General features: G+C 36.7%; 1 protein-coding gene and 1 pseudogene across 1 annotated transcript in view; one reads left to right on the top strand and one right to left on the bottom strand.

Moving 5' to 3' along the window:
• DOCK3 (dedicator of cytokinesis 3) overlaps positions 1 to 26,061 on the bottom strand; it is a 558,375-nt gene that overhangs the window by 499,239 nt on the left and 33,075 nt on the right. The gene's annotated exons all lie outside the window — the stretch shown is intronic.
• On the top strand, positions 11,863 to 14,004 carry LOC114224981 (eukaryotic initiation factor 4A-I pseudogene; annotated as a pseudogene).

Here is a 26,061-nt window from a genome sequence, read left to right on the forward strand (position 1 = left end):
TTGGAAACAGTCCCTCCACTGTAATTGACGGCATAAAAGGCCAACACTGACAAAATGCTGGGATTCAAAGGGTGGATCTAATCTTTACCTATGATAGAAAACAGAAGAAAACCCCTAAGTCACTTCACTTTAAAACCTAACTTCATGCCTCAAGCAGAGAAACTTGCCTGAGAATTTGATGAAAGCTGTGGCCATTCCTTGAGAAACATGCACCTAAGTTCACTGACATCCATGGAAAACAGTCACTGATTTCTAAAAACCTTGCAAGAATATAGCACTCGATCATAAATTCCTGGGTCAAGCATTCAAGAAAATAGGACTTCTGGTTCTTTCTTCACACCCTATACTCCACTGATAATTAGTATCCCAATACCTAAGAAGTAATTCCTTGATGAATTACTGGGTTTGTTAGGATGTAAAAGTTTAGAAATCATCATTTTCTTCTGCTCCAACAAATACTTAGGTCATAAAATTTTTAAATTTAAATTGCAAAGGAAGCTAGCCAAATAAAAGCATCCAATTTCACTCCCTCCTAAAATCTAACTAAAATCATAGTTAAGAAAAAAAATTATTTTTAGTCCTGTAACCCACAGGATGAAGAAAATGGGAAAGGAAACAAAACCTAAATAATTTTAAAAGCTGAAAAACAGATGGGCAAGTCTGAGAAAAATCAAACCCACACCAAGAGTAAAAAGAACCAACCCAATTTACACCTCAAAATTCTTAACAAGCTCAAGAACTGGCAATAACGCGTAACTCTGGAAGTGGCGGGAAGGAGGAAGGAGTTCAAGAGAGATGCTAAAATAAGAAAAGATTGATTTAAAATTTCTAGATAGCATTTAGATCATTAGATTCACCTCCTCCAATCCACATCTCAGTGTATCCCCTTTCCTCCACTGGAAAGTTTATTCTCCAAAAGAGTGAATGGATGTTTACCAAGATTGGGTGACACCTGGCTCATCTGAGGAGTGAGGATGCGTAACAAAAAAAAGGAGGATTATACGAACATATACAGAAAAAACTTCCAACCTTAGCTCAGAATTCTGGTATCCTAGGCTTTTTACCCTTCGGGCATTCTCATGCTATTCATTTATAGTTAATAAAAAGGGCCCCCAAGGACCCAACATATTGGACAAAAATAAACCCACCCTAAAAAACATACTGTGAAATTTGTGAACATGTGAAATCCCAGAACCCTGGGAGCAGAATTATGGTTCTATTAATAAGCTTCCAAATAGGAAAAATAGATCATACCCAAAAGATCAGGAGTCATAGACTTCTTAATACTAAACTGCACACCAGAAAACAATGGACAATGCCTTAAAAATGCTGAAGGAAAATAATTTCTAACTTAGCATTCTATACCTAACTAAACTATTAATAAAGAGTTAGGATAAAATGAAGACCTCTTCAGACATGTAAATTGTTTAAAGGCTATAGAGGAAAATGTAAACCGAAAGCACTTTGGAAAACAATCTGGCATTATCTTCTCAGATTGGTCTATGCGTATGTCTTAATTCAGCAACTCCTCTCCTAATCACATACCCTAAGAAAAATAAACATGTACGCCAGGAGGCAACACAAGAAGGTTCAAAGCAGCACTGTTCTTAATAACAAAAAAGAAAAAAATAAATAAATATGAACTGACAGAAAGATTAATGAAGTCCAATATATTAGAGCTACGCACAACACTGGTGAATCTTAGACTTACATTATTTATTTTTTAAATTACAATTTGAAACTTTTTCTTTCTCAGTATATAGTTTTATGAATCTTAGCACATGCATAGATTTGTGTTATCACCACAAACTATATTCAGAACAGTTCAATCACCCCAAAAAAACTCCCTTATGCTATCTCTTTCAAGTCACTCCTTCCCCCCCCATCTCTACCCATGGCAATTGGTGATGTGTCTTCCATCACTATAGTTTTGCCTTTTAGAGAATGCCATAAAAATCGAGTCATATAGTATGTAACCACTTTGACTTCTTTCATTCAACATAACCCCCCTGAAACTCACTGAAGTTGTTGCATGTATCAACAGTTCGTTCCTCTTAACTGTTAAATAGTATTTTATTCTGTGGATACACCACACTTTGTTTATTCACCCAATGCCAAACTGACAACTGGGTGATGCAGATGTGGGACACATATGAGCCAACAGCTCAGTTCATTGACCACTCGTATGTCTTCTTTTGTGAAGACTGTTCAAGTCTTTTGCCCATTCTTTTGTTGTGTTGTTACTGAGATTTTTGTTTTTTGTTTTTCCTACTACAAACCCTATTACTGAGTTTTGAGATTACAGGTCATCTGCCATATAAATGGTTAGCAAATAATTTATCCAGGACTATGACTGCCTTTTAGCTTTCTCCACTGTGTCTTCAGCAAAGCAAATTTTTAAAATTTTGATTAAGTGCATTTCATCAAAATTTTTCCTTTTATAGTTTGTGCCTTTTGTGTCCTATTTAAGAAATCTCTGTCCAACCTAAAGCCACAAAGATATTCTTCTTCATTTTCTTCTAGAAATTTAATAGTTTTAGCTCTTAAGTCTCTGACACATCTCAAGTTAATTTTGCCCTAAGAAAAAGGCTGAGGATCTTATTTTTCATACAGAAATCCAGCTGTTCCCATACCCTTTGTTGAAAACACTGTCCATTCTCCCACTGACCTGCCTTAGCATATTTATCAAAATCAATTGAGCATGTAAGTATGGGTCTACTTTTTTTTTTCTTTTTAGTTTCAGAGGTAGAATTTAGTGATTCATCAGTTGTTTACTTCTGGATTCTATCCAATTTCATTGATCTATATGTCAATAGTTATGCCAATACCGCACGTCTTAATTATAGTAGCTCAATGTAAGTCAGGATAAACCCTAAATGCTTATGATGTATTATCATTTTCATGTACCTTTGCATTCAGTTTGCTAAAACTCTATTAAAGATTTTTATGTCAATGTTTATGATGAATTTTGTTCTGTAGTTGTCTTGTTTTGTAATATGTTTGATTTTGTTAGGGTAATATCAATTCAAATAATAAACTGGGAACTGTTCTCTCCTCTATTTTCTGAAACAGGTTGTTAGGGTTGGTATCATTTCTACCTAAATGTTTTATATAATTTGTCAGTGAAACCATCAAGGCCTGAGTTTTCTTTGTGACACAGTTTTTAATTACAAATTCCATTTCTTTAGTGGATATAGGGCTATCATAGTTTCCTATTATTCCTTGAATAACTTCTATTAATTTGTATAGTTCCAAGAATCTTCCATTTCACCTAGGTTGCAAAGTTCAAGGTATAAAATGTATTATATTCCCTTATTATCCTTTTAATGTCTGTGGGATCTGTAGTGATACACTCTCTTTTTTTCTTCATATTGGTAATCAGTATCTCCACTCTTTTTTCTAAATCAGTCTGTCAGCTTAGTGTCCTTCTCTTTTCAGTATATAAGCTTTTATTTCCATTGATTTCCTGTATTATTTTTCTGTTTTCATTTTACTGATTTATGCTCCTATCTTTATTCTTTTACTTACACTGGACTTAATTTACTCTACCTTTTTCTAATTACCTAAGATGGGAACTCAGATCATTTTTTTTTTTTTGTAGATCACTGATTTTAGATCTCTTGTTTGCTAATATAGGCATTTAAAGCTATACGTTACCTGCTAGTTTTGGGTTTGGCTGCAACCCACAAATTTTGATATTTTGTATTTATCATTCAGTTCCAAATATTTCCTAATATCACTTATGATTTCAATTTTGATCATGGATTATTGAAAAGAGTTTTAATTTCCAAATGTTTGAGATTTTCCCAGTTGTTACTGATACCTAACTTGATTCTGTTGTCAGAAAACATACTCTGTGACTTCAATCTTTCTGAATTTATTATATATTGTTTTAAATTCCAACATAGGATATGTCCTGGTAAACACACTATGTGCATTTGAATCTGCATTCTGTTGTTGAGTATAGTGTCCTATAAATATCAATGTCAAGGTAAGTTGATAATGTCCAGATCTATGTTTTTACTGATTTCTTTTTTAGTTATGTCAATTGCAACTGAAAGGAGAAACTGACGAATTGGCCCTTAATCATTACAAAATGTTCATTATCTGTTAATGCTTTCTATCCTGAAATCATTTCTATGATATTAATACAGTCACTCCATACCTTATACTTCCTGCTATCAAGGTATATCTTTTTCCATCCATTTGCTTTCACCACTTATATATTTAAAGTGAGTTTTGTTTATAGACATGTAAGTCTATAGTCTATAGACATATAAGTCCATTCATAGATGGTTGGGTCTTGTTTTTAAAATTCATTCCTCCTTTTAACTGGAATATTTAGTGCACTAACATTTAATACGATTTTTGATATAACTGAGTTTGGGATTGTTCCTTTGTTATTTTTCTATTTTTTTAAAGATTTTTATTTATTTGAGAGAGAGAATGAGAGAGAGCAAGCACATGAGAGGGGAGAGGGTCAAAGGGAGAAGCAGACTCCCCACTGAGCAGGGAGCCCGATGCGGGACTCGATCCCGGGACGCCAGGACCATGACCTGAGCCGAAGGCAGTCGCCTAACCAACTGAGCCACCCAGGCGCCCCTTGTTATTTTTCTATTTACCTCCCCTGTTTTTTGTTCTTCTGTTTCTCCTTTTCTGCCTTGTTTATGTCAATATTTCACAGAACCGTATTTTAGTTTTTCTAATCTTTTTTCCAATGTTACTGAGATATAACGGACTATAAATTTATACTAATTTAAGCTGTACAATTAATGATTACATATATAAAAAATAAATGATTATCACAGTAAGTTCAGTTACTATCCATCATCTCACACAGTTACAATTTTTTTTCTTGTGGTAAGAACTTTTAAGATTTACTCTCTTAACAACTTTTAAATATACAACACAGTACTGTTACTATAGTCACCATGCTGCCCATTATATCTCCAGAACTTATTTTTCTTATAACATGAAGTTTGTACCTTTTAACCATCTTCACCCATTTTCCTCATTCCCCATCCCCTGCCTCTAGCAACCTCCAATCTGTTCTGTTTCTATGAACTTGGTTTTTTTTAGAGATCATACAGTATTCTTCTTTATCTGTGTGACTTATTTCATTTAGCATAATGCCCTCAAGGCCTACCCGTGTTGCAAATGGCAAGATTTCCTTCTTTTTTTTTTAATTTTATTATGTTATGTTAGTCACCATACAATACATCATTAGTTTTTGATGTGATGATCCACGATCCATTGTTTTCGTATAACACCCAGTGCTCCATGCAGTACATGCCCTCCTTAATACCATCACCGGGCTAACCAATCCCCCCTCCCCCTCCCCTCTAAAACCCTGTTTGTTTCTCAAAGTCCATAATCTCTCATGGTTCATCGATTTCCTTCTTTTTTATAGCTGAATATTCCATTGTACATATAACACATTTTTTTATCCATTCATTTGTTGATGGAAACTTAGAGTAGTTTCCATGTCTCAGCTATCATAAATAATGCTGTAATGAACTTGAGAATGAAGATACCTCTTCGTGACAGTGATTTCATTTCCTCCACGTATATACCCATAAGTGGAATCGCTGGATCATATGGTAGTTCTATTTTCAATTTTTTAAGAACCTCCATACTATTTTCCACAGTTCTTGCACCAACTTACATTCCCACTAACAGTGTACCAGAGTTTCCTTTTCTCCACATCCTCATTAACACTTATCTCTTGCCTTTTTTTTTTAAGATTTTATTTATTTATTTGACAGAGACACAGCGAGAGAGGGAACACAAGCAGGGGGAGTGGGAGAGGGAGAAGCAGGCTTCCCGCAGAGAGCCTGATGCAGGGCTTGATCCCAGGACCCTGGGATCATGACCTGAGCCGAAGGCAGACGCTTAATGACTGAGCCACCCAGGCGCCCCATCTCTTGCCTTTTTGATGATGATCATTTTTTTTAAGATTTTAAGTAATCTCTACACCTACCATGGGACTTGAACTCACAACCCTGAGATCAAGAGACACGCTCCACTGACTGAGCCAGCCAGGCGCCCCTACTGATGACCATTCTAACAGGTGTGAGGTGATATTTCATTGTAGTTTTGATTTCCATTTCTCTGATAATTATTGATGTTGAGTACCTTTTTCATGTACCTCTTGATCATTTGTAGAAGTTCTTTGGAAAATGTCTATTTAGTTCCTCTGGCCATTTTTAAATCAGATTATTTTTTATTGAGTTGTATGAGTTCTCTACATATTTTAGATATTACCCTGTTATCAGATGTGTAACTTGAAAATAGTTTACAATATTATTTGGGAAAGACAAGAATAGGATCCCATTACATAGAAGAGTTCTAGGGCATACTGTGAAATCAAGAGTGTATATTCAGGGCAGTAAGCAGTTTTCAAACGACAACAATGCAGAAGGATAACCAACTGAACACCACTGCAATCTGAATGCTTTTATAATTATAAACATTTGGTACACAGCAGTAGCAACTGTAATAATAATAATTACTGCTTCTTATATTGTTTTGAGGTTTATAAAACCTTCAAATCTGTCATTTAGCTTCCATTTTTTAGTTCTGGGGTAGCCAAGGTAATGGCAGTTACATAAATCCAAATTACAACACATCCTCCCAAACTCTACAAACCAAAAAGGAAACGAAGTAAAATCACAAAAATTCCATGTTGTCAACACAACTAGAAGACACAGAATACTACAAATTTCAAATTACCTGTAAGTAGAACAAAAAAATACCAATTCCCAGCAGAGATGTTTTTAGAATTCTCACTCCAGCCCTATGTAGAGATCAAACAGAGGTGGTGGGGGTGAGCCACAGGGGAAAAAAGGGAGGAAAACAGATGAACTAAGATTGAACAAAAATTAGCTCCAGAAAGAGAAAATCCATCCCAAGGGGGAAAATACTGAAAAAGAGCTGTGGTAGATCAGTGCAAACTTAAAGAAAGTGCTTAAATGTGGACATGGAACTCAAAAGAGCAGTCTTAGGAAGAGATTTATTCAGGGGATAATGGAGAGGCAATCTTTTTAAATGGTACAGTGAAGGGACAAAAAATAGAGGGGGAAATTTAGGGTCCTGAAAAAAGAAACTTAAAAAAAGAAAGACAAAAAAGTCAAAAGACATACAGCCTTCACCACCAACACCCATTCAAAAGACAACCAGTAAAGAGACCATACTATGCTACAGCATAAGACACTACTTCTGAACCAGGAATCTTATAAACTATGCCAAAAACCAGCCATGCTCATGAAATGCAAAAGCAGAAACATTCTTCATCTATATGAAATTACTATAAGGAAAAAGAAAAGGCTCAAACACTTCAACTAAAAAAAGTCTTAACTCCCATTCCCCCTGCCCCAAAAAACCAACTATGGAGCAAAAGAAAACTCACTACTACACACTTGTAGCATCTAATATATGGGGATAAAAAAAAAAAAAAAAAAAAAACTTGAATTATAAATTTGAAAAATAAAAACAAAAATGGACCAGAAGACAAGAAGGAAAGAAACAAGAGTTGGTAAAAATCCAAGAAAAATAGAAGAAAAGCCAAAATCATATCGGAAATGAAGACCAGATTTGAATGAAAACTTCATAAGGTACTCTGAAGAAAAACAAGGAAACGAGAATATGAGTGAGATTAAGAAGTGAAAGAGAGAGCACTTGAAATGGAAAACAGGGGGCACCTGGGTGGCTCAGGTGTTAAGCATCTGCCTTCGGCTCAGGTCAGGATCCCAGAGTCCTGGGATCGAGCCCCACATCAGGCTCCCTGCTCAGCAGGGAGTCTGCTTCGCCCTCTCACTCTCTCTCTGTGCGCGCTCTCTCTCTCTCTCTCAAATAAATAAATAAATAAATCTTTTTAAAAAAAGGAAATGGAAAACAAGTCAAGATTTTAAACTTGGAAGTTTAAATGGAATTCCTAAAAACTAAAAGCAAAACACTGGAAAGAGTCTAAAAATTAAAACTATAATTTGAGAAAGATTTCTTAAAATAAAATAAAAACTGAATCTACATATTGACATTGTTCATCAGGCACCTGGGAAACTGACCCACAATGAAAAACTCTGACACATGTCCTAAAAAAGCTACTAGACTTTTAAAGATAAAGAAAAAACTCCTCAACGCATCAAAAACAAACAAATCAGTTAATAACACAAGAAAACTACACTAACATCAGAATTCTTAAAAATAAGGTAACAATTAAGCAGCATTTTCAAGAAACCATAAGAAATAAAGTATGAATCAAGCTGTCCTTCAAGTACCAAGACATTTTTTGAAATTTTGAGCATTCAAGAATTCAGAGAATTTTATACCCATGTCTCCTTCTTGAGCAAACTACTAAATAAGACTCATCCAACCAAAAGATGACTGGAGAAAAAACTATAAAGGAAATGACTGTAAAACTAATATATTTAATTATAGATCTAATAATAAAAAGAGTCAGAGGGGAGAGTAAATATATAAAAGTTATACGTTTTGATGACAATGCAACTAAATATTAAAGAAAGGGAGAAAAGGAAGAAAAGTGAAATTAGCTTATTGTTCATTGTATAATAGGTGAGGAACAAAGGATAATACTGGAAAATAGCAAACCATATAGTAACACAGGATATTAAGGGCATTTGAAAAAAAGTATTACTAGGATAAAAAACATAAGTGTTGCTAAATATCCACAAGATTGAAAAAAAGGCACAAAAAGATGGAGAGAACATCACACTATAACAAAGATAACAAATATAATTCACATAGTAATTATTTTTTAAAAAGTACAGCAGGGTCGAGACCAAAATTAAGTCATACCTATAAATGTGAATGGGCTTTATTCATCCATTAAAAGACAAACATTTTCAGTCTGATACATACAGCAAGACCCAACTACATGCTTTATATAAAAAGAAAACACATCTAAAATAGAGTGACTCAGAAATGCAAAAAAGGGGATTTTTCAGTCTATGAATCATTTCAAATTAGTTTTTGTGTATGGTGTGGAGGAAAAGTCAAGACTAATTTTTTCCATATGAGTATCAAGTTCTTCTAGCACCATTTGATTAAAAGATTGTTCATTCATTATTCACTGAATTACATGGTCTCTTTGTCAAAAATCCCCATTACATAAATCCATGTACACATAAATAATGTACACACAAATCCATGTACAAATAAATAACTGGCTTATGTATATATGGTCTCTGTTTTGTTCCACTGATCTAAATGCCTATCTTTGCACAATGCCATAATGCCTTGCTTACTATAGCTTCAAAAGAAGTTGTGGAATCAGACTGCATACACTCTCCAACACTATTTTTAAAAACGGTTTTGACTGTTCTAGATCTATATAAATTTTAGCTTATCAAATTCTGCAAAAAAAAGTCTGCTAGATATTGATTGGGATAATAATATGAAGTCTTCCAGCCTATGAACATACTATGTCTCAACTTATTTAGATCTTTAATTTCTCAGCAATGTTTTCTTATTTTCAAAACAGAGCTCCTACATATCCTACAAATTTTGTTGTATTTATCCCTAGGTGGTCAATGTTTTTGATGTTATTGTAAGCATGTTCTATAATTTCACAAACTGTTCATTATAAAAACAAAAATATACAACTCATTTTATTTATATTGGCCTTGTTCTGAGACCCTGCTAAACTCCATAATTAATTCTCTTTTTAGATTATTTACAATTTTCTATGTACATAATCATGGTCATCTAGAAGTCGAGGGTTTTACTTCTTTACTTCTGGTATTTACCTTTGCTATAGGCATACCTCATTTTATTGCACTTTGCTTTACTGTGTTCACAGATTTTGCATTTTTTACAAATTGAAGCTTTGTGACAATCCTGCCTCAAGCCAAGTCTGTCAGTACCATTTCTGCAACAGCATTAGCTCAATTCCAGTCTCTACGTCACATCTTGGTAATTTATGCAATATTTTAAACTTTTTCATCATTATTAGTGTAATCAGTGATCTTTGATGTTACTATTGTAACTGTTTTGGGTTCCATGAACTGTGCCTATAAAAGACAGGTAAACTTCAATAAATGTTATGTGTGTGTTCTGACTGCTCTACCAACCAGCCATTCCTCTCTTTTCTTCTCCTCAGGCCTATTCCCTGAGACACAAAAATATTGAAATTAGGATAATTACTAGCCCTAAATGGCCTTTAAATATTCAACTGAAAGGAAAACTCAGGTCTCTCACTTTATTTTTTTTAATTTTATTATGTTATGTTAGTCACCATACATTAGTTTGTGATGTGGTGATCCACAATCCATTGTTTTTGTATAACACCCAGTGCTCCATGCAGTACGTGCCCTCCTTAATACCATCACCAGGCTAACCAATCCCCCCTCCCTCCTCCCCTCTAAAACCCTGTTTGTTTCTCAGAGTCCATAGTCTCTCATGGTTCATCTCTCCCTCCGATTCCCCCCTGCCTTCATTTTTCCCTTCCTTCTCCTAATGTCCTCCACGCTATTCCTTATGTTCCACAAGTAAGTGAAACCATATGATAGTTGACTTTCTCTGCTTGACTTATTTCACTTAGCATAATCTCCTCCAGTCCCATCCATGTTGATGTAAAAGTTGGGTATTCATCCTTTCTGATGGCTGAGTGATATTCCATTGTATATATGGACCACATCTTTATCCATTTGTCTGTTGAAGGGCATCTCATCTCTTTCCACAGTTTGGCTATTGCAGACATTGCTGCTATGAACACTGGGGCGCATATGCCCCTTCTTTTAACTACATCTGTGTCCTTGGGGTAAATATCCAGGAGTGCAATTGCTGGGTCATAGGGTAGCTCTATTTTTAATTTTTTTCAGGCACCTCCACACTGTTTTCCAAAGTGGCTGTACCAACTTGCATTCCCACCAACAGTGTAAGAGGGTCCCCTTTCTCCACAACCTCTCCAACATTTGTTGTTTCTTTCCCTGTCCATTTTTGCCATTCTAACTGGTATAAGATGGTATCTCAATGTGGTTTTGATTTGAATTTCCCTGATGGCTAATGATGATGAACATTTTTTCATGTTGTCTGTTAGCCATTTGTATGTCTTCTTCACAGAAGTGTCTTTTCATACCTTCTGCCCATTTTTTGACTTATTTGTTTTTTGGGTGTTGAGTTTGAGAAGTTCTTTATAGATCTTGGATACTAGCCCTTTATCTGTAATGTCATTTGCAAATATCTTCTCCCATTCTGTGGGTTGTCTCTTTGTTTTGTTGACTGTTTCCTTTGCTGTGCAGAAGCTTTTTATCTTAATGAAGTCCCAAAAGTTCATTTTTGCTTTTGTTTCACTAGCTTTTGGAGATGGACCCTCAACTCTGTGGTCAAATAATCTTTGACAAAGCAGGAAAAAACATGCAATGGAAAAAAGACAGTCTCTTCAATAAATGGTGCTGGGAAAATTGGACATCCACATGCAGAAGAATGAAACTTGACCATTCTCTAACACCATACCCAAAGATAAACTCAAAATGGATGAAAGACCTCAATGTGAGACAGGAATCCATCAAAATCCTAGAGGAGAACATAGGCAGTAACCTCTTGGACATTGACCACAGCAACTTCTTTCAAGATACATGTCTCTCACTTTAAATCAAAAGCCAGAAATGGGGGCCCCTGGGCGGGTCAGTCGGTTAAGTGTCTGCTTTCGGCTCAGGTCATGATCCCAGGGTCCTGGGACTGAGCCCCACATCAGGCTCCCTGCTTGGTGGGGAGCCTGCTTCTCCCTCTCCCTCTGCTGCTCCCCCTGCTTGTACTGTCTCTCTCTGTCAAATAAATAAATAAAATCTTTTAAAAAAACAAAAACAAAAGCTAGAAATGATTAAGCTTAGTGAAGAAGGCAAAATGCCTAGCCAAAAGCTAGGCCTCTTGCATCAGACACTTAGCCAAGTTGTGAACTCAAGGGAAATGTTCTTGAAGGAAATCAGAAGTACCACTCCAGTGAATGCACAAATTATAAGACAGCAAAACAGTCTTATTGCTGATATGGATGATATATGCTGGATAAAAGATCAAACCAGCCACAACATTCCTTTAAGCCAAAACCTAATACAGAGCAAGGCCCTTACTCTCTTCAATTCTACAAAGACGGGAGGGATGAGGAAGCTACAGAAGAAAAGTTTGAAGCTAGCAGAGGTTAGTTCATGAGGTTTAAGGAAAGAAGAGATCTCCCTAATACAGAAGTACAAGGAGAAGCAGCAAGTATTGATAGAAGCTGCGGCAAGTTATCCAGAAGATCTAACTAAGATAGTTAATGAAGATGGCTACACTAAACAAACAGATTTTCTATGTAAACAAAAAGGCCTTATATATTGGAAGATGCATCTAAAATTTTCATAGGTAGAAAGAAGTCAATGCCTGGCTTCAAAGCTTCAAAGAACAAACTAACTCTCTTGTTAAGGGCTAATGTAGCTAGTGACTTTAAGGTGAAGCCAATGCTCACTTACCATTATGAAAATTCTAGGGCCCTTAAAAATTATGCTAACTCTACTCTGCCTGTGTCTATAAATGGAATAACAAAGCCTAAATGACAGCACTTCAGTTTACAACATGGTTTACTAAATGTTTTAAGGCCACGGTTAAGACCTACCATTCAGAAAAAAGTTCCTCTCAAAATATTAATGCTCACTGACAATGCACCTGGTCACCCAAGAGCTTTGATATACAATAAGATTAATGTTGTTTTCATGCCTGCTAACACATCCATTTCAGCCCATGGTTTGTGGAGTGATTTCAACTGTCAAGTCTTATTGTTTAAGAAATATGTTTTGTCTAGTTTCTAAAGATCATATCTGCCAGGTCAAGATTCCCCATCCAGACACAACGGCCCCAATGAGATGGAGCCCAAAGGTGTCACTGAGAGTAACTGGAATGAAACTATTGACAGCTTTGATGATGTGAACCTTTCTGAGTCCCTTTCCATGGCCTCTATTCGTATCGTTTTGAGAAGCCTTCTGCTATCCAGCAGCAAGCCATTTTTCCTTGTATCAGGGTTATGATGTGATTGCTCAAGCCCAATCTGGGACTGGAAAAACAGCCACTTTTGCCATATCGATCCTGTAAGAGATTAAGTCGGATCTAAAGGCTACATAGGCTTTGGTCCTGGCACCCACTAGAGAGTTGGCTCAGCAAATACAAAAAGTAGTCATGGCATTAGGAGATTACATGGGTGCCTCTTGCCATGCCTACATTCAGGGGACCAATGTACATGCTGAGGTGCGTAAGCTGCAGGTGGAAGTTCCCCATATCATTCTGGGTACCCCAGGTCACATGTTTGATATGCTTAACCAGAGATAACTATCTCCCAAAGACATCAAGATGTTTGTACTAGACAAGCTGATGAAATGTTAAGCCACAGATTCAAGGACCAAATCTATGACATATTCCAAAAGCTCAGTAGCAATACCCAGGTAGTTTTGCTGTGAGCTACAATGCCTTCCAACATGCTTGAGGTGACAAGAAGTTCATGAGGGATACCATTTGGATTCTGGTCAAGAAGGAAGTGTTGACCCTGGAGGGTATCCACCAGTTCTACATGAATGTGGAACAAGAAGAGTGGAAGCTGGACACACTGTATGACTTGTATGCAACCCTTACCATCATGCAGGCAGTCATATTCATCAATACCCAAAGGAAGGTTGATTGGCTCACTGAAAAGATACAGCCCCAAGACTTCACCACGTCCACCATGCACCGAGATATGGACCAAAAGGAATGAGATGTTATCACGAGGGAGTCACTCTACTGATCACAGATTTGCTGGCCAGAGGCACTGATGTGCAGCAGGTTTCTTTAGTCAACAATTATGACCTTCCCACCAACAGGGAAAACTACATCCACAGAATCAGTCATGGTGGACAATTGTGCCGTAAGGGTATGGCTATTAACATGGTGACAGACGAAGACAAGAGGCCTCTTCAAGACATTGAGACCATCTAAAACACCTCCACTGAGGAGATGCCCCTCAGTGTTGCTGACCTCATCTGAGGGGCTACCCTGCTACCTAGCCCTACCCAGGGTTCAGTCCATGGGGGGCTGAAGAGGACAAGGAAGGGGGAGAGAAGCAAGCCAAGGGATGGACATGTCATTTTTTTGAGTAAATGTCACTTTTTGAGGCAAAAAAGAAATACAAATTTGTAAGGTTATAGCTGCCATAGATAGTGACTCCTTTATCTGGACACAGTAAATTGAAAACTTTCTGGAAAGGATTCACAATTCTAGATGACGTTAAGAACTTTCACGATTCATAGGAAGAGGTCAAAATATCAATATGAACAGGAGTTTGGAAGCAGCTGATTTCAACCCTCATGGATGACTTCGAAGGATTCACTACTTTCGTGGAGAAAGTAACAATAGATGTGGTATAAGTAGCAAGAGAACCAGAATTAGTAGTTAAGTGCCAGAAGATGGGATTGAATTGCTGCAATTTCATGATAAAACTCGAACAGATAAAAAAAATAAAAAAATAAAAATAAAAAACACTTGAACAGATAAGGAGTTTCTTCTTATGGATGAACAAAGAAACTGGTTTCTTGAGATGGAATCTACTCCTGGTGACAATGCTGTGAAGACTGTTGAAATGACAACAAAGGATTTAGAATATTACATCAACCTAATTGATAAAGCAGCAGCAGAGTTTAAAAGGACTGACTCCAATTTTGGAAGAAGTTCTACTGTGGTTAAAATGCTATAAAACAGCATCACATGCTACAGAGTAAATCATTGTAAAAGGAAGAGTCAATTGATGTAGCAAACTTCACTGTTGTGTTATTTAAAGAATTGCCACAGCCACCTCAACCTTCAACAACCACCACCCTAATCAGTCAGCAGCTGTTAATAAGACAAAACCCTCCACCAGCAAAAATACTGTAATTTGATGAAAGCTCAGATGATAGCATTTTTGTAAGACTTATTTGAGGGAGAGAGAGAGAGAGAGCGAGAGCGAGCAGGGGGCAGGGGGAGAAGGGGAGAGGAAGAGAGAGAATCTCAAGCAGACTCCCTGCTGAGCACGGAGCCCAACACAGGGCTCAATCTCACAACCCTGAGATCATGATCTGAGCCAAAATGAAGAGTCAGACACTCTTCATGGGGGAGGGGGACTCTAAATACTCTTCTTTTTAAGTTTTTATTACAATTCCAGTTAGTTAACATACAATGTAATAATTAGTTTCAGGTGTACAATACAGTGGTTCAACACCTCCAACACAACACCAGGTGATCATCACAACAAGTGTACTCCTTAATCCCCATCACCTATTTAACCCATTCCCCCACCCACCTCCCATCTGGTAACCCTCAGTTTGTTTTCTATAGTTAAGACTCTTTCTTGGTGTGCCTTTCTCTCTTTTTTTTCCCTTTTATCAGTTTGTTTCTTAAATTCCACATACAAGTAAAATCATATGCTATTTGTCTTTCTCTGACTTAAGGTGTATACACTGTTTCATAGACATAATGCTACTGCACACTTAATAGCCTACAGTACAGTGTAAACATAACTTTTACACGCACTGGGAAACCAAAACTTCATTTGACTCACTTTATTGTGATATTCACTTTATTGCAGTGGTCTTCAAACCAAACCTGCAAGATCTCCAAGGCATACTTGTCCTTCTAATCCTGATTTGTGGAACTAACAAAGCTCCCAAAACAATGTTAAATAGAACTGTAAAGGCAGGTGTCCTTATTTTGTTCCAGAAGTTTGAAGAAAAACATTCTATGATTCATTATTAAGCATAACATTAGATGTGGGTTCTTCATATGTGCCTTTTATTAGATTGATAAATCCAATATTATGTAAAGTTTATAGGTTACATATATTTATATAAATTAAATATTTGTTTATACTAAGAGTTTTTACATCTATAAGCATAGGAGATATTGGTCTACAATTTTCTTTTAATTTCCTTGTTAGGTTTTTAGATCAAGGTTACACTGGCTTCCTAATGAGTTAGGAAATGTTTCATCCTCTTTTGCTTTCTAAAAGTATGTTTCATGGAATTCACATGTCAAACCATTTGGGACTTGATTCTTTGTGAGAAAATTCTTTTATTAGAAATTCACAGGGCACCTGGGTGGCTCAGTCAGTTAAGTGTCTGTCTTCAGCTCAGGTCATGATCCCAGGGTCCGGGGGGGACTGAGCCCCTCATTGGGCTTCCTGCTCGGTGGGGGAGTCTGCTTCTCCCTCTCTCTCTGCCCTTCCCCACCCTGCTTGTGCTCTCTCACTCTGCTCTGTCTCTCAAATAAATAAAATCTTTAAAAAAAAGAAATTCAATTTATTTAATGTATTTATCACTCTGATTTTCTATTTCCTATGTCAATTTTGTTCAAATGTGCCTTTTAAGGAATTTAAGATGATTCATAAAATTCCCTAATTTCCCCTTTCACTATGAATATATTCTATTTTTTAATTCAGTCTTATTAAAGATTTATCATTTTTAACAATCCTTTCAAAAAATCACTTTTACTTTTACTAGATTTCTCTAGTCTCCATCCATTTTCTACTTAATTGATTTCTGCTCTCATATTTTTTATTTCTTTCATTCTATTTTAATTTCCTATTGTTTTTCTAGTTTCTCCAGTAGGTAGCTTGGGTCGTCCACTTTAAATCTTTCTTTCCTTCCAGCCACTCTGGAAAACAGTTTGAAGGTTCCTCAAAAAGTTAAAAATAGAACGACCCTATGACCTAGCAATTGCACTATTAGGTATTTACCCAAAAGATACAAAAATACTAATTTGAAGGAAACATGCACCCTGATGTTTATAGCAGCATTATCAACAATAGCCAAATTATAGAAAGAGCCCAAACATCCATCAACTGATAAAGGAATAAAGAAGATGTGGGGGGTGTGTACGTGTGTGATAAAATATTACTCAACCATCAAAAAGAATGAAATCTTGCCATTTGCAGTGACATGGATGGAGGCAGAGTATTATGCTAAGTGAAATAAGTTAGTCAGAGAAAGATAAATACCATATGGTTTCACTCAAATGTAGAATTTAAGAAACAAAACAAAAAGGGGTGCCTGGGTGGCATAGTCAGTTAAGCATCCAACTCTTGGTTTCAGCTCAGGTCGTGATCTCAGGTTTGTGGGATCAAGACTTGCATCGGGCTCTGTGCTCAGGGCAGAGTCGGCTTGAGACTCTCTCTTCTTCTCCCTCTTCCCCTCTCCCCATGCTTGCACATGAGCTCTCTCTCTAAAATAAATAATAAATCTTAAAAAAAAAAGACGACAAATGAACATGGGGTAAAAAGAGGCAAACCAAGAAATAGATTCTTTTCAAGATTTTATTTATTTATTAGAGAGAGCGTGTGCACGAGCACGGGGGAGGGGCAGACTCCCCATGTGGGGCTCGATCCCAGGACCCTGGATCATGACCTGAGCCGAAGGCAGACACTCAACTGACTGAGCCACCCAGGCGCCCCTAAGAAACAGATTCTTAACTATAGGGAACAAACTGACGATTGCTGGAGGGGAGGTAGGTGGGAGGGGTGGTTAAACAGATGACATGAATTAAGGGTACCTGCTGTGATGAGCACTGGGTGTTGTATATAAGTGATGAATCACTGAATTCTACACCTAAAACTAATATTACACTGTATTGTTACCTAACTGGAATTTAAGTAAAAACTTGAAAAGAAAAAAAATCTTTCTTTCCTTCCAATATAAGCATTTAAAACTACAAAATTTCCCCTGCTATGATGTGATAAGGGCAGTTACCTCTGTGGTCTTCCCCCTGAAAGCCCAAAACCTAGCCTTACATTAGACCCTGAATGAGGCTCACAGATACACTCTCACAGCCCAGAGCAGCCTCAGAAGAACTGCTACATGTGAGGTAGGGCCCGGCCAGGCTGGGCCTGAGAGGGACGCCCAGGGAAAAGAGCCCTGCATCAGTCAATGGACCAACGCTGCTTACATGGTTTGGACAAAAGCACTATGGAAACCTGAGAAGCTGGCTTCAGGGGAAATTGAGTAACGGGTACAAGAGCCCTCTGCACCACCTATGCAACTTCTCTGTAAACCTAAAATCACTCCAAACTAAAAACCTTATTAAAAACTTTTTAAAAAATAAAACAGGGGCGCCTGGGTGGCTCAGTCATTAAGCATCTGCCTTCGGCTCAGGTCATGAACCCAGGGTCCTGGGATCAAGCCCCGCATCAGGCTCCCTGCTCCGCAGGAAGCCTGCTTCTCCCTCTCCCACTCCCCCTGCTTGTGTTCCCTCTCTCGCTATGTCTCTCTCTGTCAAATAAATAAATAAAATCTTTAAAAAATAAATTAATAAATAAATAAAACAGAAAATAGATCAAAAGAAAATACCTAAACTGAAACACAGGTAGGAAAAGAATGGGGAAAAACAATAAGGATATAACAGACATGTGGAACTTACACAAAAGACCTAAAAAACAGACTAGTACCCTTTAAAAGACAGAAAAAAATAGGAAAGAATATTCACAAAGATAATGTCTGACATTTTTCTAAAACTGATTAAAAACATCAACCCACAAATTTGAAACGGAATTAAAGAGAAAATTATACCTAGAGAAATGGCAAAAGGAATCCAATATGTGCCTAAATGATATTCCTAAACTCAAAACAAAGATGTAATTCAGGAATATAATTATAAAGATATAATTTGGGAAGGTTTTCCTGTGGGAGGGTGAAAAAGATTTTAAGAGAGATATTTAAAGGACACACTTTGTGCCAAAACAGCGATACAGAATGCTCAACATAAGACGTAGCCCAGAAATTTTAGTGAAGTTTTAAAAACTTTAAAAAGGAAAGAAATGGGGTTAAAATCACACTAGCCTCATATTTCTCGATAGTAAGTCAACACTGAAAGATACTAGAGAAACATTTTAAAGAAACTGGAGGAAAGAAAGTGTAAGTAAAGTATGTTCTATCCCACAAAGGTATTCTTAAAGCATGAAGTCAAAATACAAAAGTTACAAATATGTTCTAAACAATCCAAAATTCAAGGCATATATAGTCCATGATCCTTTCATGAGGAAACTATAAAAGGATGAAGATTTGAGGAAACTTCACAAAAAGAATTGACAATAAATATTAAATATATTTAACAGCAGAAATAAGGATAAAACAAATGTGGAAATGAAAGTGACAGAATATAAATTTTACGTGCCCTGGCAATGTAAAATGACAAAACAACAACTGGAAGGGAAAGGTGAGAGATAGGTTATCTGCTGATTGCTTCCATCTGGGATCCAAAGTTTATCATTTAGACTACACAAATCAAGAAAAAAATATAAGGTTATTTATTTAACAAAGAAAAGGTAAGTACTCAGAGACTTTCTTCTTAAAAATTTTTTAAAAATCCCTTACAGGAAAAATTAAAAAAAAAAAAAAACTAAAATCTAATCAGGCCAAAATTAAAAAGGTTATTATTGAGATGCAGGAAAAAATCGAGGCTCTAACTGCTAGGGTAAATGAGGCAGCAAAGAGAGTCAGTGATATAGAAGACAAAATGATGGAGAATAATAATTACTGGATCACGAAGGGAGGATGAGAGATTGGCAATACCATAAAGTAAAATAATATTAAAAGAACAGTCATCCCAAAAGAGGAGGAGAGAAAAAAGGGAGGTAGAAAGATTACCTGAACAAATTATAGCTGAGAACTTCCCTAATCTGGGGAAGGAAAGAGGCATTTAAGTCCAGGAGGCACAGAGAACACACACCCCCATATCAATAAAAATAGGTCAACACCTCAGCTTTTAATAGTGAAGCTTGTAAATTTCAGACTTAAAAGAGAAAATTCTGAAAGCAGTGCAGAACAAGTGGTCCTTAACCTAAAAGGCAGAAACATAAGACTGGCAGAACACAGATCAGGACTGCCATGATATAGTCAAGGTACTGAATGAGAAAAATATGCAGTAAGAATACCTTATACAGAAAGGCTGTTATTCAGAACAGAAGGAGAGATAAAGAGTTTCCAGGAAAAGAGAAACTAAAGGAATCTCTGATCACTAAACCATCCCTGCAAGAAATATTAAAGGGCATCCTCTGAACAAAGAAAGAGCCCAAAAATAACAAAGAACAGAAAGGAACACAGACAATCTAAGGAAAGAGCAACTTTACAGGTAATACAATGGCACTAAATTCAAATCCTTCAGTAGTTACTCTGAATGTAAAAGGGACTAAATGCTCCAATCAAAGGACACAGAGCATCAGACTGGATTAAAAAAAAAAAAGACCTATTAATATGCTCTCTACAAGAGACTCGTTGTAGACCCAAAGACACCTCCAGACTTCAAGTGAGGGGGTAGAGAACAATTTACCATGCTAATGCACATCAAAAGAAAGCTGGGGTAGCAATCCTTACATTAGACAAACTAGATTTTAAACCAAAGACTGCAGTAAGAGATGAAGAAGGACGCTATGTCATAATAAAAGGTTCTATCCAACAAGATCTAACAACTGTAAATATTTATGCCCCTAACATGGGAGCAGCCAATTATATACACCAAGTAATAACAAAACTGAAGAAACACAATGATAACAGTACAACAACAGCAGGACTTTAACACCCCACTCACAGCAATGGACAGATCATCTAAGCAGAAGATCAACAAGAAAACAAGGGCTCTGAAAGACACACTGGACCAGATGGACTTCACAGATATATTCAGAGCATTTCATCCTGAAGCAACAGAATACACATTCTTCATGAGTGCACACGGAACATTCTCCAGAATAGAGCACATACTGGGTCACAAATCGGGTCTCAGCTGGTACCAAAAGACTGGGATTATTCCCTGCATATTTTCAGACCACAGTACTTTAAAACTTGAACTCAATCGCAAGAGAAAATTCGGAAGGACTACAAATACATGGAGGTTAAATAGCATCCTACTAAAGAATGAATGGGTCAACCAGGAAATTAAAGAAGAATTTTTGAGAATTCCTCAAAACAAATGAAAATGAAAACACAACAGTTCAGAATCATTAGGATGTAGGAAAGGTGGTCCTAAGAGGGAAGTATATAGCAACACAGGCTTTTCACAAGAAACAAGAAGTCTCAGGTACACAACCTAATCCTACACCTAAAGGAGTTGGAGAAAGAACAGCAAATAAAATCTAAAACCAGCAGAAAAAGGGAAATAATTAAGATTAGAGCAGAAATCAATGAAATAGAAACCAAAAGAACAGTAGAACAGATAAACATAACCAGGAGCTGGTTCTCTGAAAGAATTAATAGGATCGATAAACCCCTTGCCAGGCTTACCAAAAAGAAAAGAGAAAGGACCCAAATAAATAAAATCACGAATGAGAGAGGGGAGATCACAACCAACACCTAAGAAATACGATTATAAGAGAATATTATGAGCAATATATGCCCCCAAAATCAAGCAGTCTGGAAGAAATGGATGCATTCCTAGAAACATATAAATGACCAAAACTGAAACAGGAAGGACAGAAAACCTGAACAGACCCATAACCAGAAAAAGAAATTGAAGCAGTAATCAAAAATCTCCCAACAAACTAGAGTCCAGGGCCAGATGGCCTCCCAGCAGAATTCTACCAAACATTTAAAGAAGAATACCTATTCTTTTGAAGCTGTTCCAAAAAACAGAAATGGAAGGAAAACTACCAAACTCATTCTGTGAGGCATTACCTTGATCTCATAACCAGACAAAGACGCCACCAAAAAGGATAACTACAGACCAATATCCCTGATGAACTTGGATGCCAAAATTCTCACCAAGATACTAGCCAGTAGGATCCAACATTACATTAGAAGGATTATTCACCACGATCAAGTGGGATTCATTCCTGGGCTGCAAAGGTGGTTCAACATCCACAAACCAATCAATTAATAAGAGAAAGGACAAGAACCATATGACCCTCTCAAGAGATGCAGAAAAAGCATTTGACAAAATACAGCACCATTTCTTGAGTAAAACTCTCCACGGTGTAGGGATAGATGGAACATACCTCAGTATCTTAAAAGCCACGTATGAAAAACCCACAGCTAATATCATCCTCAATGGGGAAAAACTGAGAGCTGTTCCCCTAAGGTCAGGAACATGACAGGGATGTCCACTCTCACCACTGTTTTCAACAGAGTACTGGAAGTCCTAGCCTCAGCAATCAGACAACAACAAAAAAGCATCCACGTCGGCAAAGAAGTAATCAAAGTCTCACTCTTTGCAGATGACATGACACTCTATATTGAGAACCCAAAAGACTCCACCCAAAAATTGCTAGAACTCACACAGGAATTCAGCAAAGTGGCAGGATATAAAATCAATGCACAGATATCAGCTGCATTCCCATACACTAACAACGAGACAGAAGTAAGAGAAATCAAGGAATCGATCCCATTTACCATTGCACCAAAAACCGTAAGACACCTAGGAATAAACCTAACCAAAGAGGTAAAGGATCCATACCCTGAAAACTATAGAACACTTACAAAAGAAATTGAAGAAAACACAAAGAAATGGAAAAACATTCCATGCTCATGGATTGGAAGAACAAATACTGTTAAAATGTCTATGCTACCCAAAGCAATCTACACTGTCAATGCAATCCCTAACAAAATACCATCAACATTTTTCACAGAGCTGGAAAAAATAATCCTAAAATTTGTATGGAACCAGAAAAGACCCCAAATAGCCAGAAGAATGCTGTAAAAGAAAACCAAACCTGGTGACATCACAATTCCAGATTTCAAGCTCTATTACAAAGCTGTAATCATCAAGACAGTATGGTACTGGCACAAAAACAGACACATAGATCAATGGAACACAACAGAGAATCCAGAAATGGACCCTCAACTCCATGGTCGACTAATCTTCAACAAAGCAGGAAAGAACATCCAATGGAAAAAAGACAGTCTCTTCAACAAATGGTGTTGGAAAAATTGGACAGCCACATGCAGAGGAATGAAACTGGACCATTTCCTTACACCATACACAAAAATACACTCATAATGACTGAAAGACCTAAATGTGAGACAGGAATGCATGAAAATCCTAGAGGAGAACACAGGCAGCAACCTCTTTGACCTCGACCACAGCAACTTCTTGTTAAACATGTCTACAAAGGCAAGGGAAACAAAAGCAAAAATGAACTATTGGGACTTCATCAAGATAAAAAGCTTTTGTACAGCAAAGGAAACAGGTGACAAAACTAAAAGGCAACCTACAGAATGGGAGAAGATATCTGCAAATGTCTTATCAGACAAAGGGCTAGTATCCAAAATCTATAAAGAACTTATTAAACTCAACACCCAAAAAAACAAATAATCCAGGCAAGAAATGGGCAGAAAACATGAACAGACATTTCTCCAAAGATGATACACAACTTACCAACAAACACATGAAAAAATGCTCAACATCACTCAGCATCAGGGAAATAAAAATTAAAACCACAGTGAGATACCACCTCACATCAGTCAGAATGGCTAAAATTAACAAGTCAGGAAACATCAAATGTTGGCAAGGATGTGGAGAAAGGGGAACCCTCTTACACTGCTGGTGGGAATGCAAGGTGGTACAGTCACTCTGGAAAACACTATTGAAGGTTCCTCAAAAAGTTAAAAATAGAGCTACCCTATTACCCAGCAATTGCACTACTAGGTATTTACCCAACAGATACAAACGTAGTGATCCGAAGGGGAATCTGCATTCCAATGTTTATCGCAGCAATAGCCACAAAAGCCAAACAATGGAAAGAGCCCAGATGTCCATAGACAGATAAATGGATAAAGAAGATGTGGTATATATATACAGTGGAATATTACTCAGCCATCAAAAAGAATGAAATCTTATCATTTGCAACGACATGGATGGAACTACAGGGTATTATGCTAAGTGAAATAAGTCAATCAGAGAAAGACAATTACATGATTTCACTCATGTGGAATTTAATAAACAAAACAGAGGATCATAGGGGAAGGAAGGGAAAAATCGAATAAGACAAAATCAGAGAGGGAGACAAACCGTAAGATACTCTTAACTATAGGAAACTGAGGGTTGCTGGGGGGGGGGATGGGGTAACTGGGCGATGGGCATTAAGGAGGGCACATGATATAATGAGCACCGGATTTTAAATACAAACAGATGAATCACTGAACTCCACCTCTGAAACTAATAACGCACTATACATTAATTGAATTTAAATAAAATAAAATTAAGTTTATTTTTTTAATTTTATTTTATTATGTTAGTCACCATACGTCATTAGTTTTTGATGTGGTGATCCACGATCCATTGTTTATTTTTTTAAAGATTGTATTTATTTATTTGACACAGAGAGACAGTGAGAGAGACAGCACAAGCAGAGGGAATGGCACACAGGCAGAGGGAGAGGGAGAAGGAGGCTCCCTGCTGAGCAAGGAGACTGACGCAGGGCTCGATCCCAGGACTTTGGGATCATGACTGAGCCGAAAGCACCTGTTTAACCAACTGAGCCACCCAGGCACCCCTAAAATTAAGTTTGAAAAAAGAAAAAATAATCTATCCTGTAACTAATTTTACATACTCAGAAGACCAACAAAATAAACTAAAAAAATAAAAAGAGTAAGATTGTATCCATATGCATATATACACACAAATATAAATCAACATATGGAATCAATAGAAATATAACAATCTAAAAGATCTCATTTACAGCAGCAAACAAAAGGGTAAATAAATAGGAAAAAACTTAGAAAATATGCAAGATCTATATAGAAAAAAAATTTAAAGCACCAACGAAGGGCAAATGCACATACCCATATATCCAACAGCTCTAACATCTCTGATCTTATCCTAGAGATACACATGCCAAGTGTAAATAAAGGTTGACAAGTATATTCAAGGTAATTCACTGCAACAATGATTAGTGAAAAATATAAATAGTTCAAACATCCATTAAAAAAGGACCAGTTATTGGACTGTGGCATAACCATTTACTAGAATACTATGCAGATGCTAATATAAGGAAGCTCTCTATGGACTATATAGAAATATCTCTGAGAAATATTAAGTAGGAGGAGGAAGAGTGCTGAACAGGGAGTACAATAAGTATAATTTTTAGTGCTAAAAAATAATTAAAAATAAGAATACACATTAATATTTGCTTGTTCTGTCTATGCATACAGAAACTCCAGGAGAATATGTATGGAACAACTGTGAAAAAGGTGAAGAACTAGGTGGTGTAGCTTTTTTTATCTTGGGACTTTTAAGCCATCTGACTATTAGCTATTCAAATACATGAATTAAAAGATATCCAAACAGACAAATAAGTTAGAATTCAGGACTAAAACCAACAGAATGAAGTTGAGTAGGAATAAAGATGGAAATCCGTAATTTAGGCTCCAAAAGATCACTTAAATACAAAAGATCTTAAAAGTACTTCGGGGCGGCTGGCTGGCTCAGTTGATAGAGCATGTGACTCCTGATCTTGGGATCTTGAGTTCAAGCCCCATGTTGGGTATAGAACTTACCTAATTAAAAAAAAAAAAAGTATTTCATGTGAAAAGCTTGGTTAGATTTGGTGATTTAAGAGAAACAAACAACATGAAATGCCTACCCCAAAAAACGTCAATGTCATTGTCAACTTCATTAACAAAGAACTCAGGGCACAGAACACACACAGTAAAAGTTCTATTCTACTCTGACATAAATGATCATGATACATCTTGTATGCTGTGCCTAGCTGGGAGGCATTTTAAAAGAAATACTAAGACTATACGAAAACCAGAGGAAGAGATAAAACTATAGCAACACTGATCTAAACTCCCTGTGGGATATAGAGAAGCGCAATACACAAAACATGACTTCAAAGAGTATGATCTTGCTTAGGATATAATTATAAACACCAAGTATTTCGGGATAAATAAGACAGCAACTTTTACTCAGCTCAGATGAAATTCAGTTGCCAAAAAGAAAACTGTTTTAAGCACTGAGATAATATATTTTAAGAAAAATCCTATGACATAGTAAGAGTTGAGTAAATGGTAAAATTCCCTCAACATGAATGGTTCCCAATACCAATAAATGAATATAGTGTATCAGGCCTTCAATGACCTGATCTCTTCA

Source organism: Eumetopias jubatus, unplaced genomic scaffold (assembly GCF_037043125.1).
Source record: "Eumetopias jubatus isolate StellerSeaLion01/CBP00866 unplaced genomic scaffold, mEumJub1_p1.0 scaffold_1, whole genome shotgun sequence".
Lineage (NCBI taxonomy): Eukaryota > Metazoa > Chordata > Mammalia > Carnivora > Otariidae > Eumetopias > Eumetopias jubatus.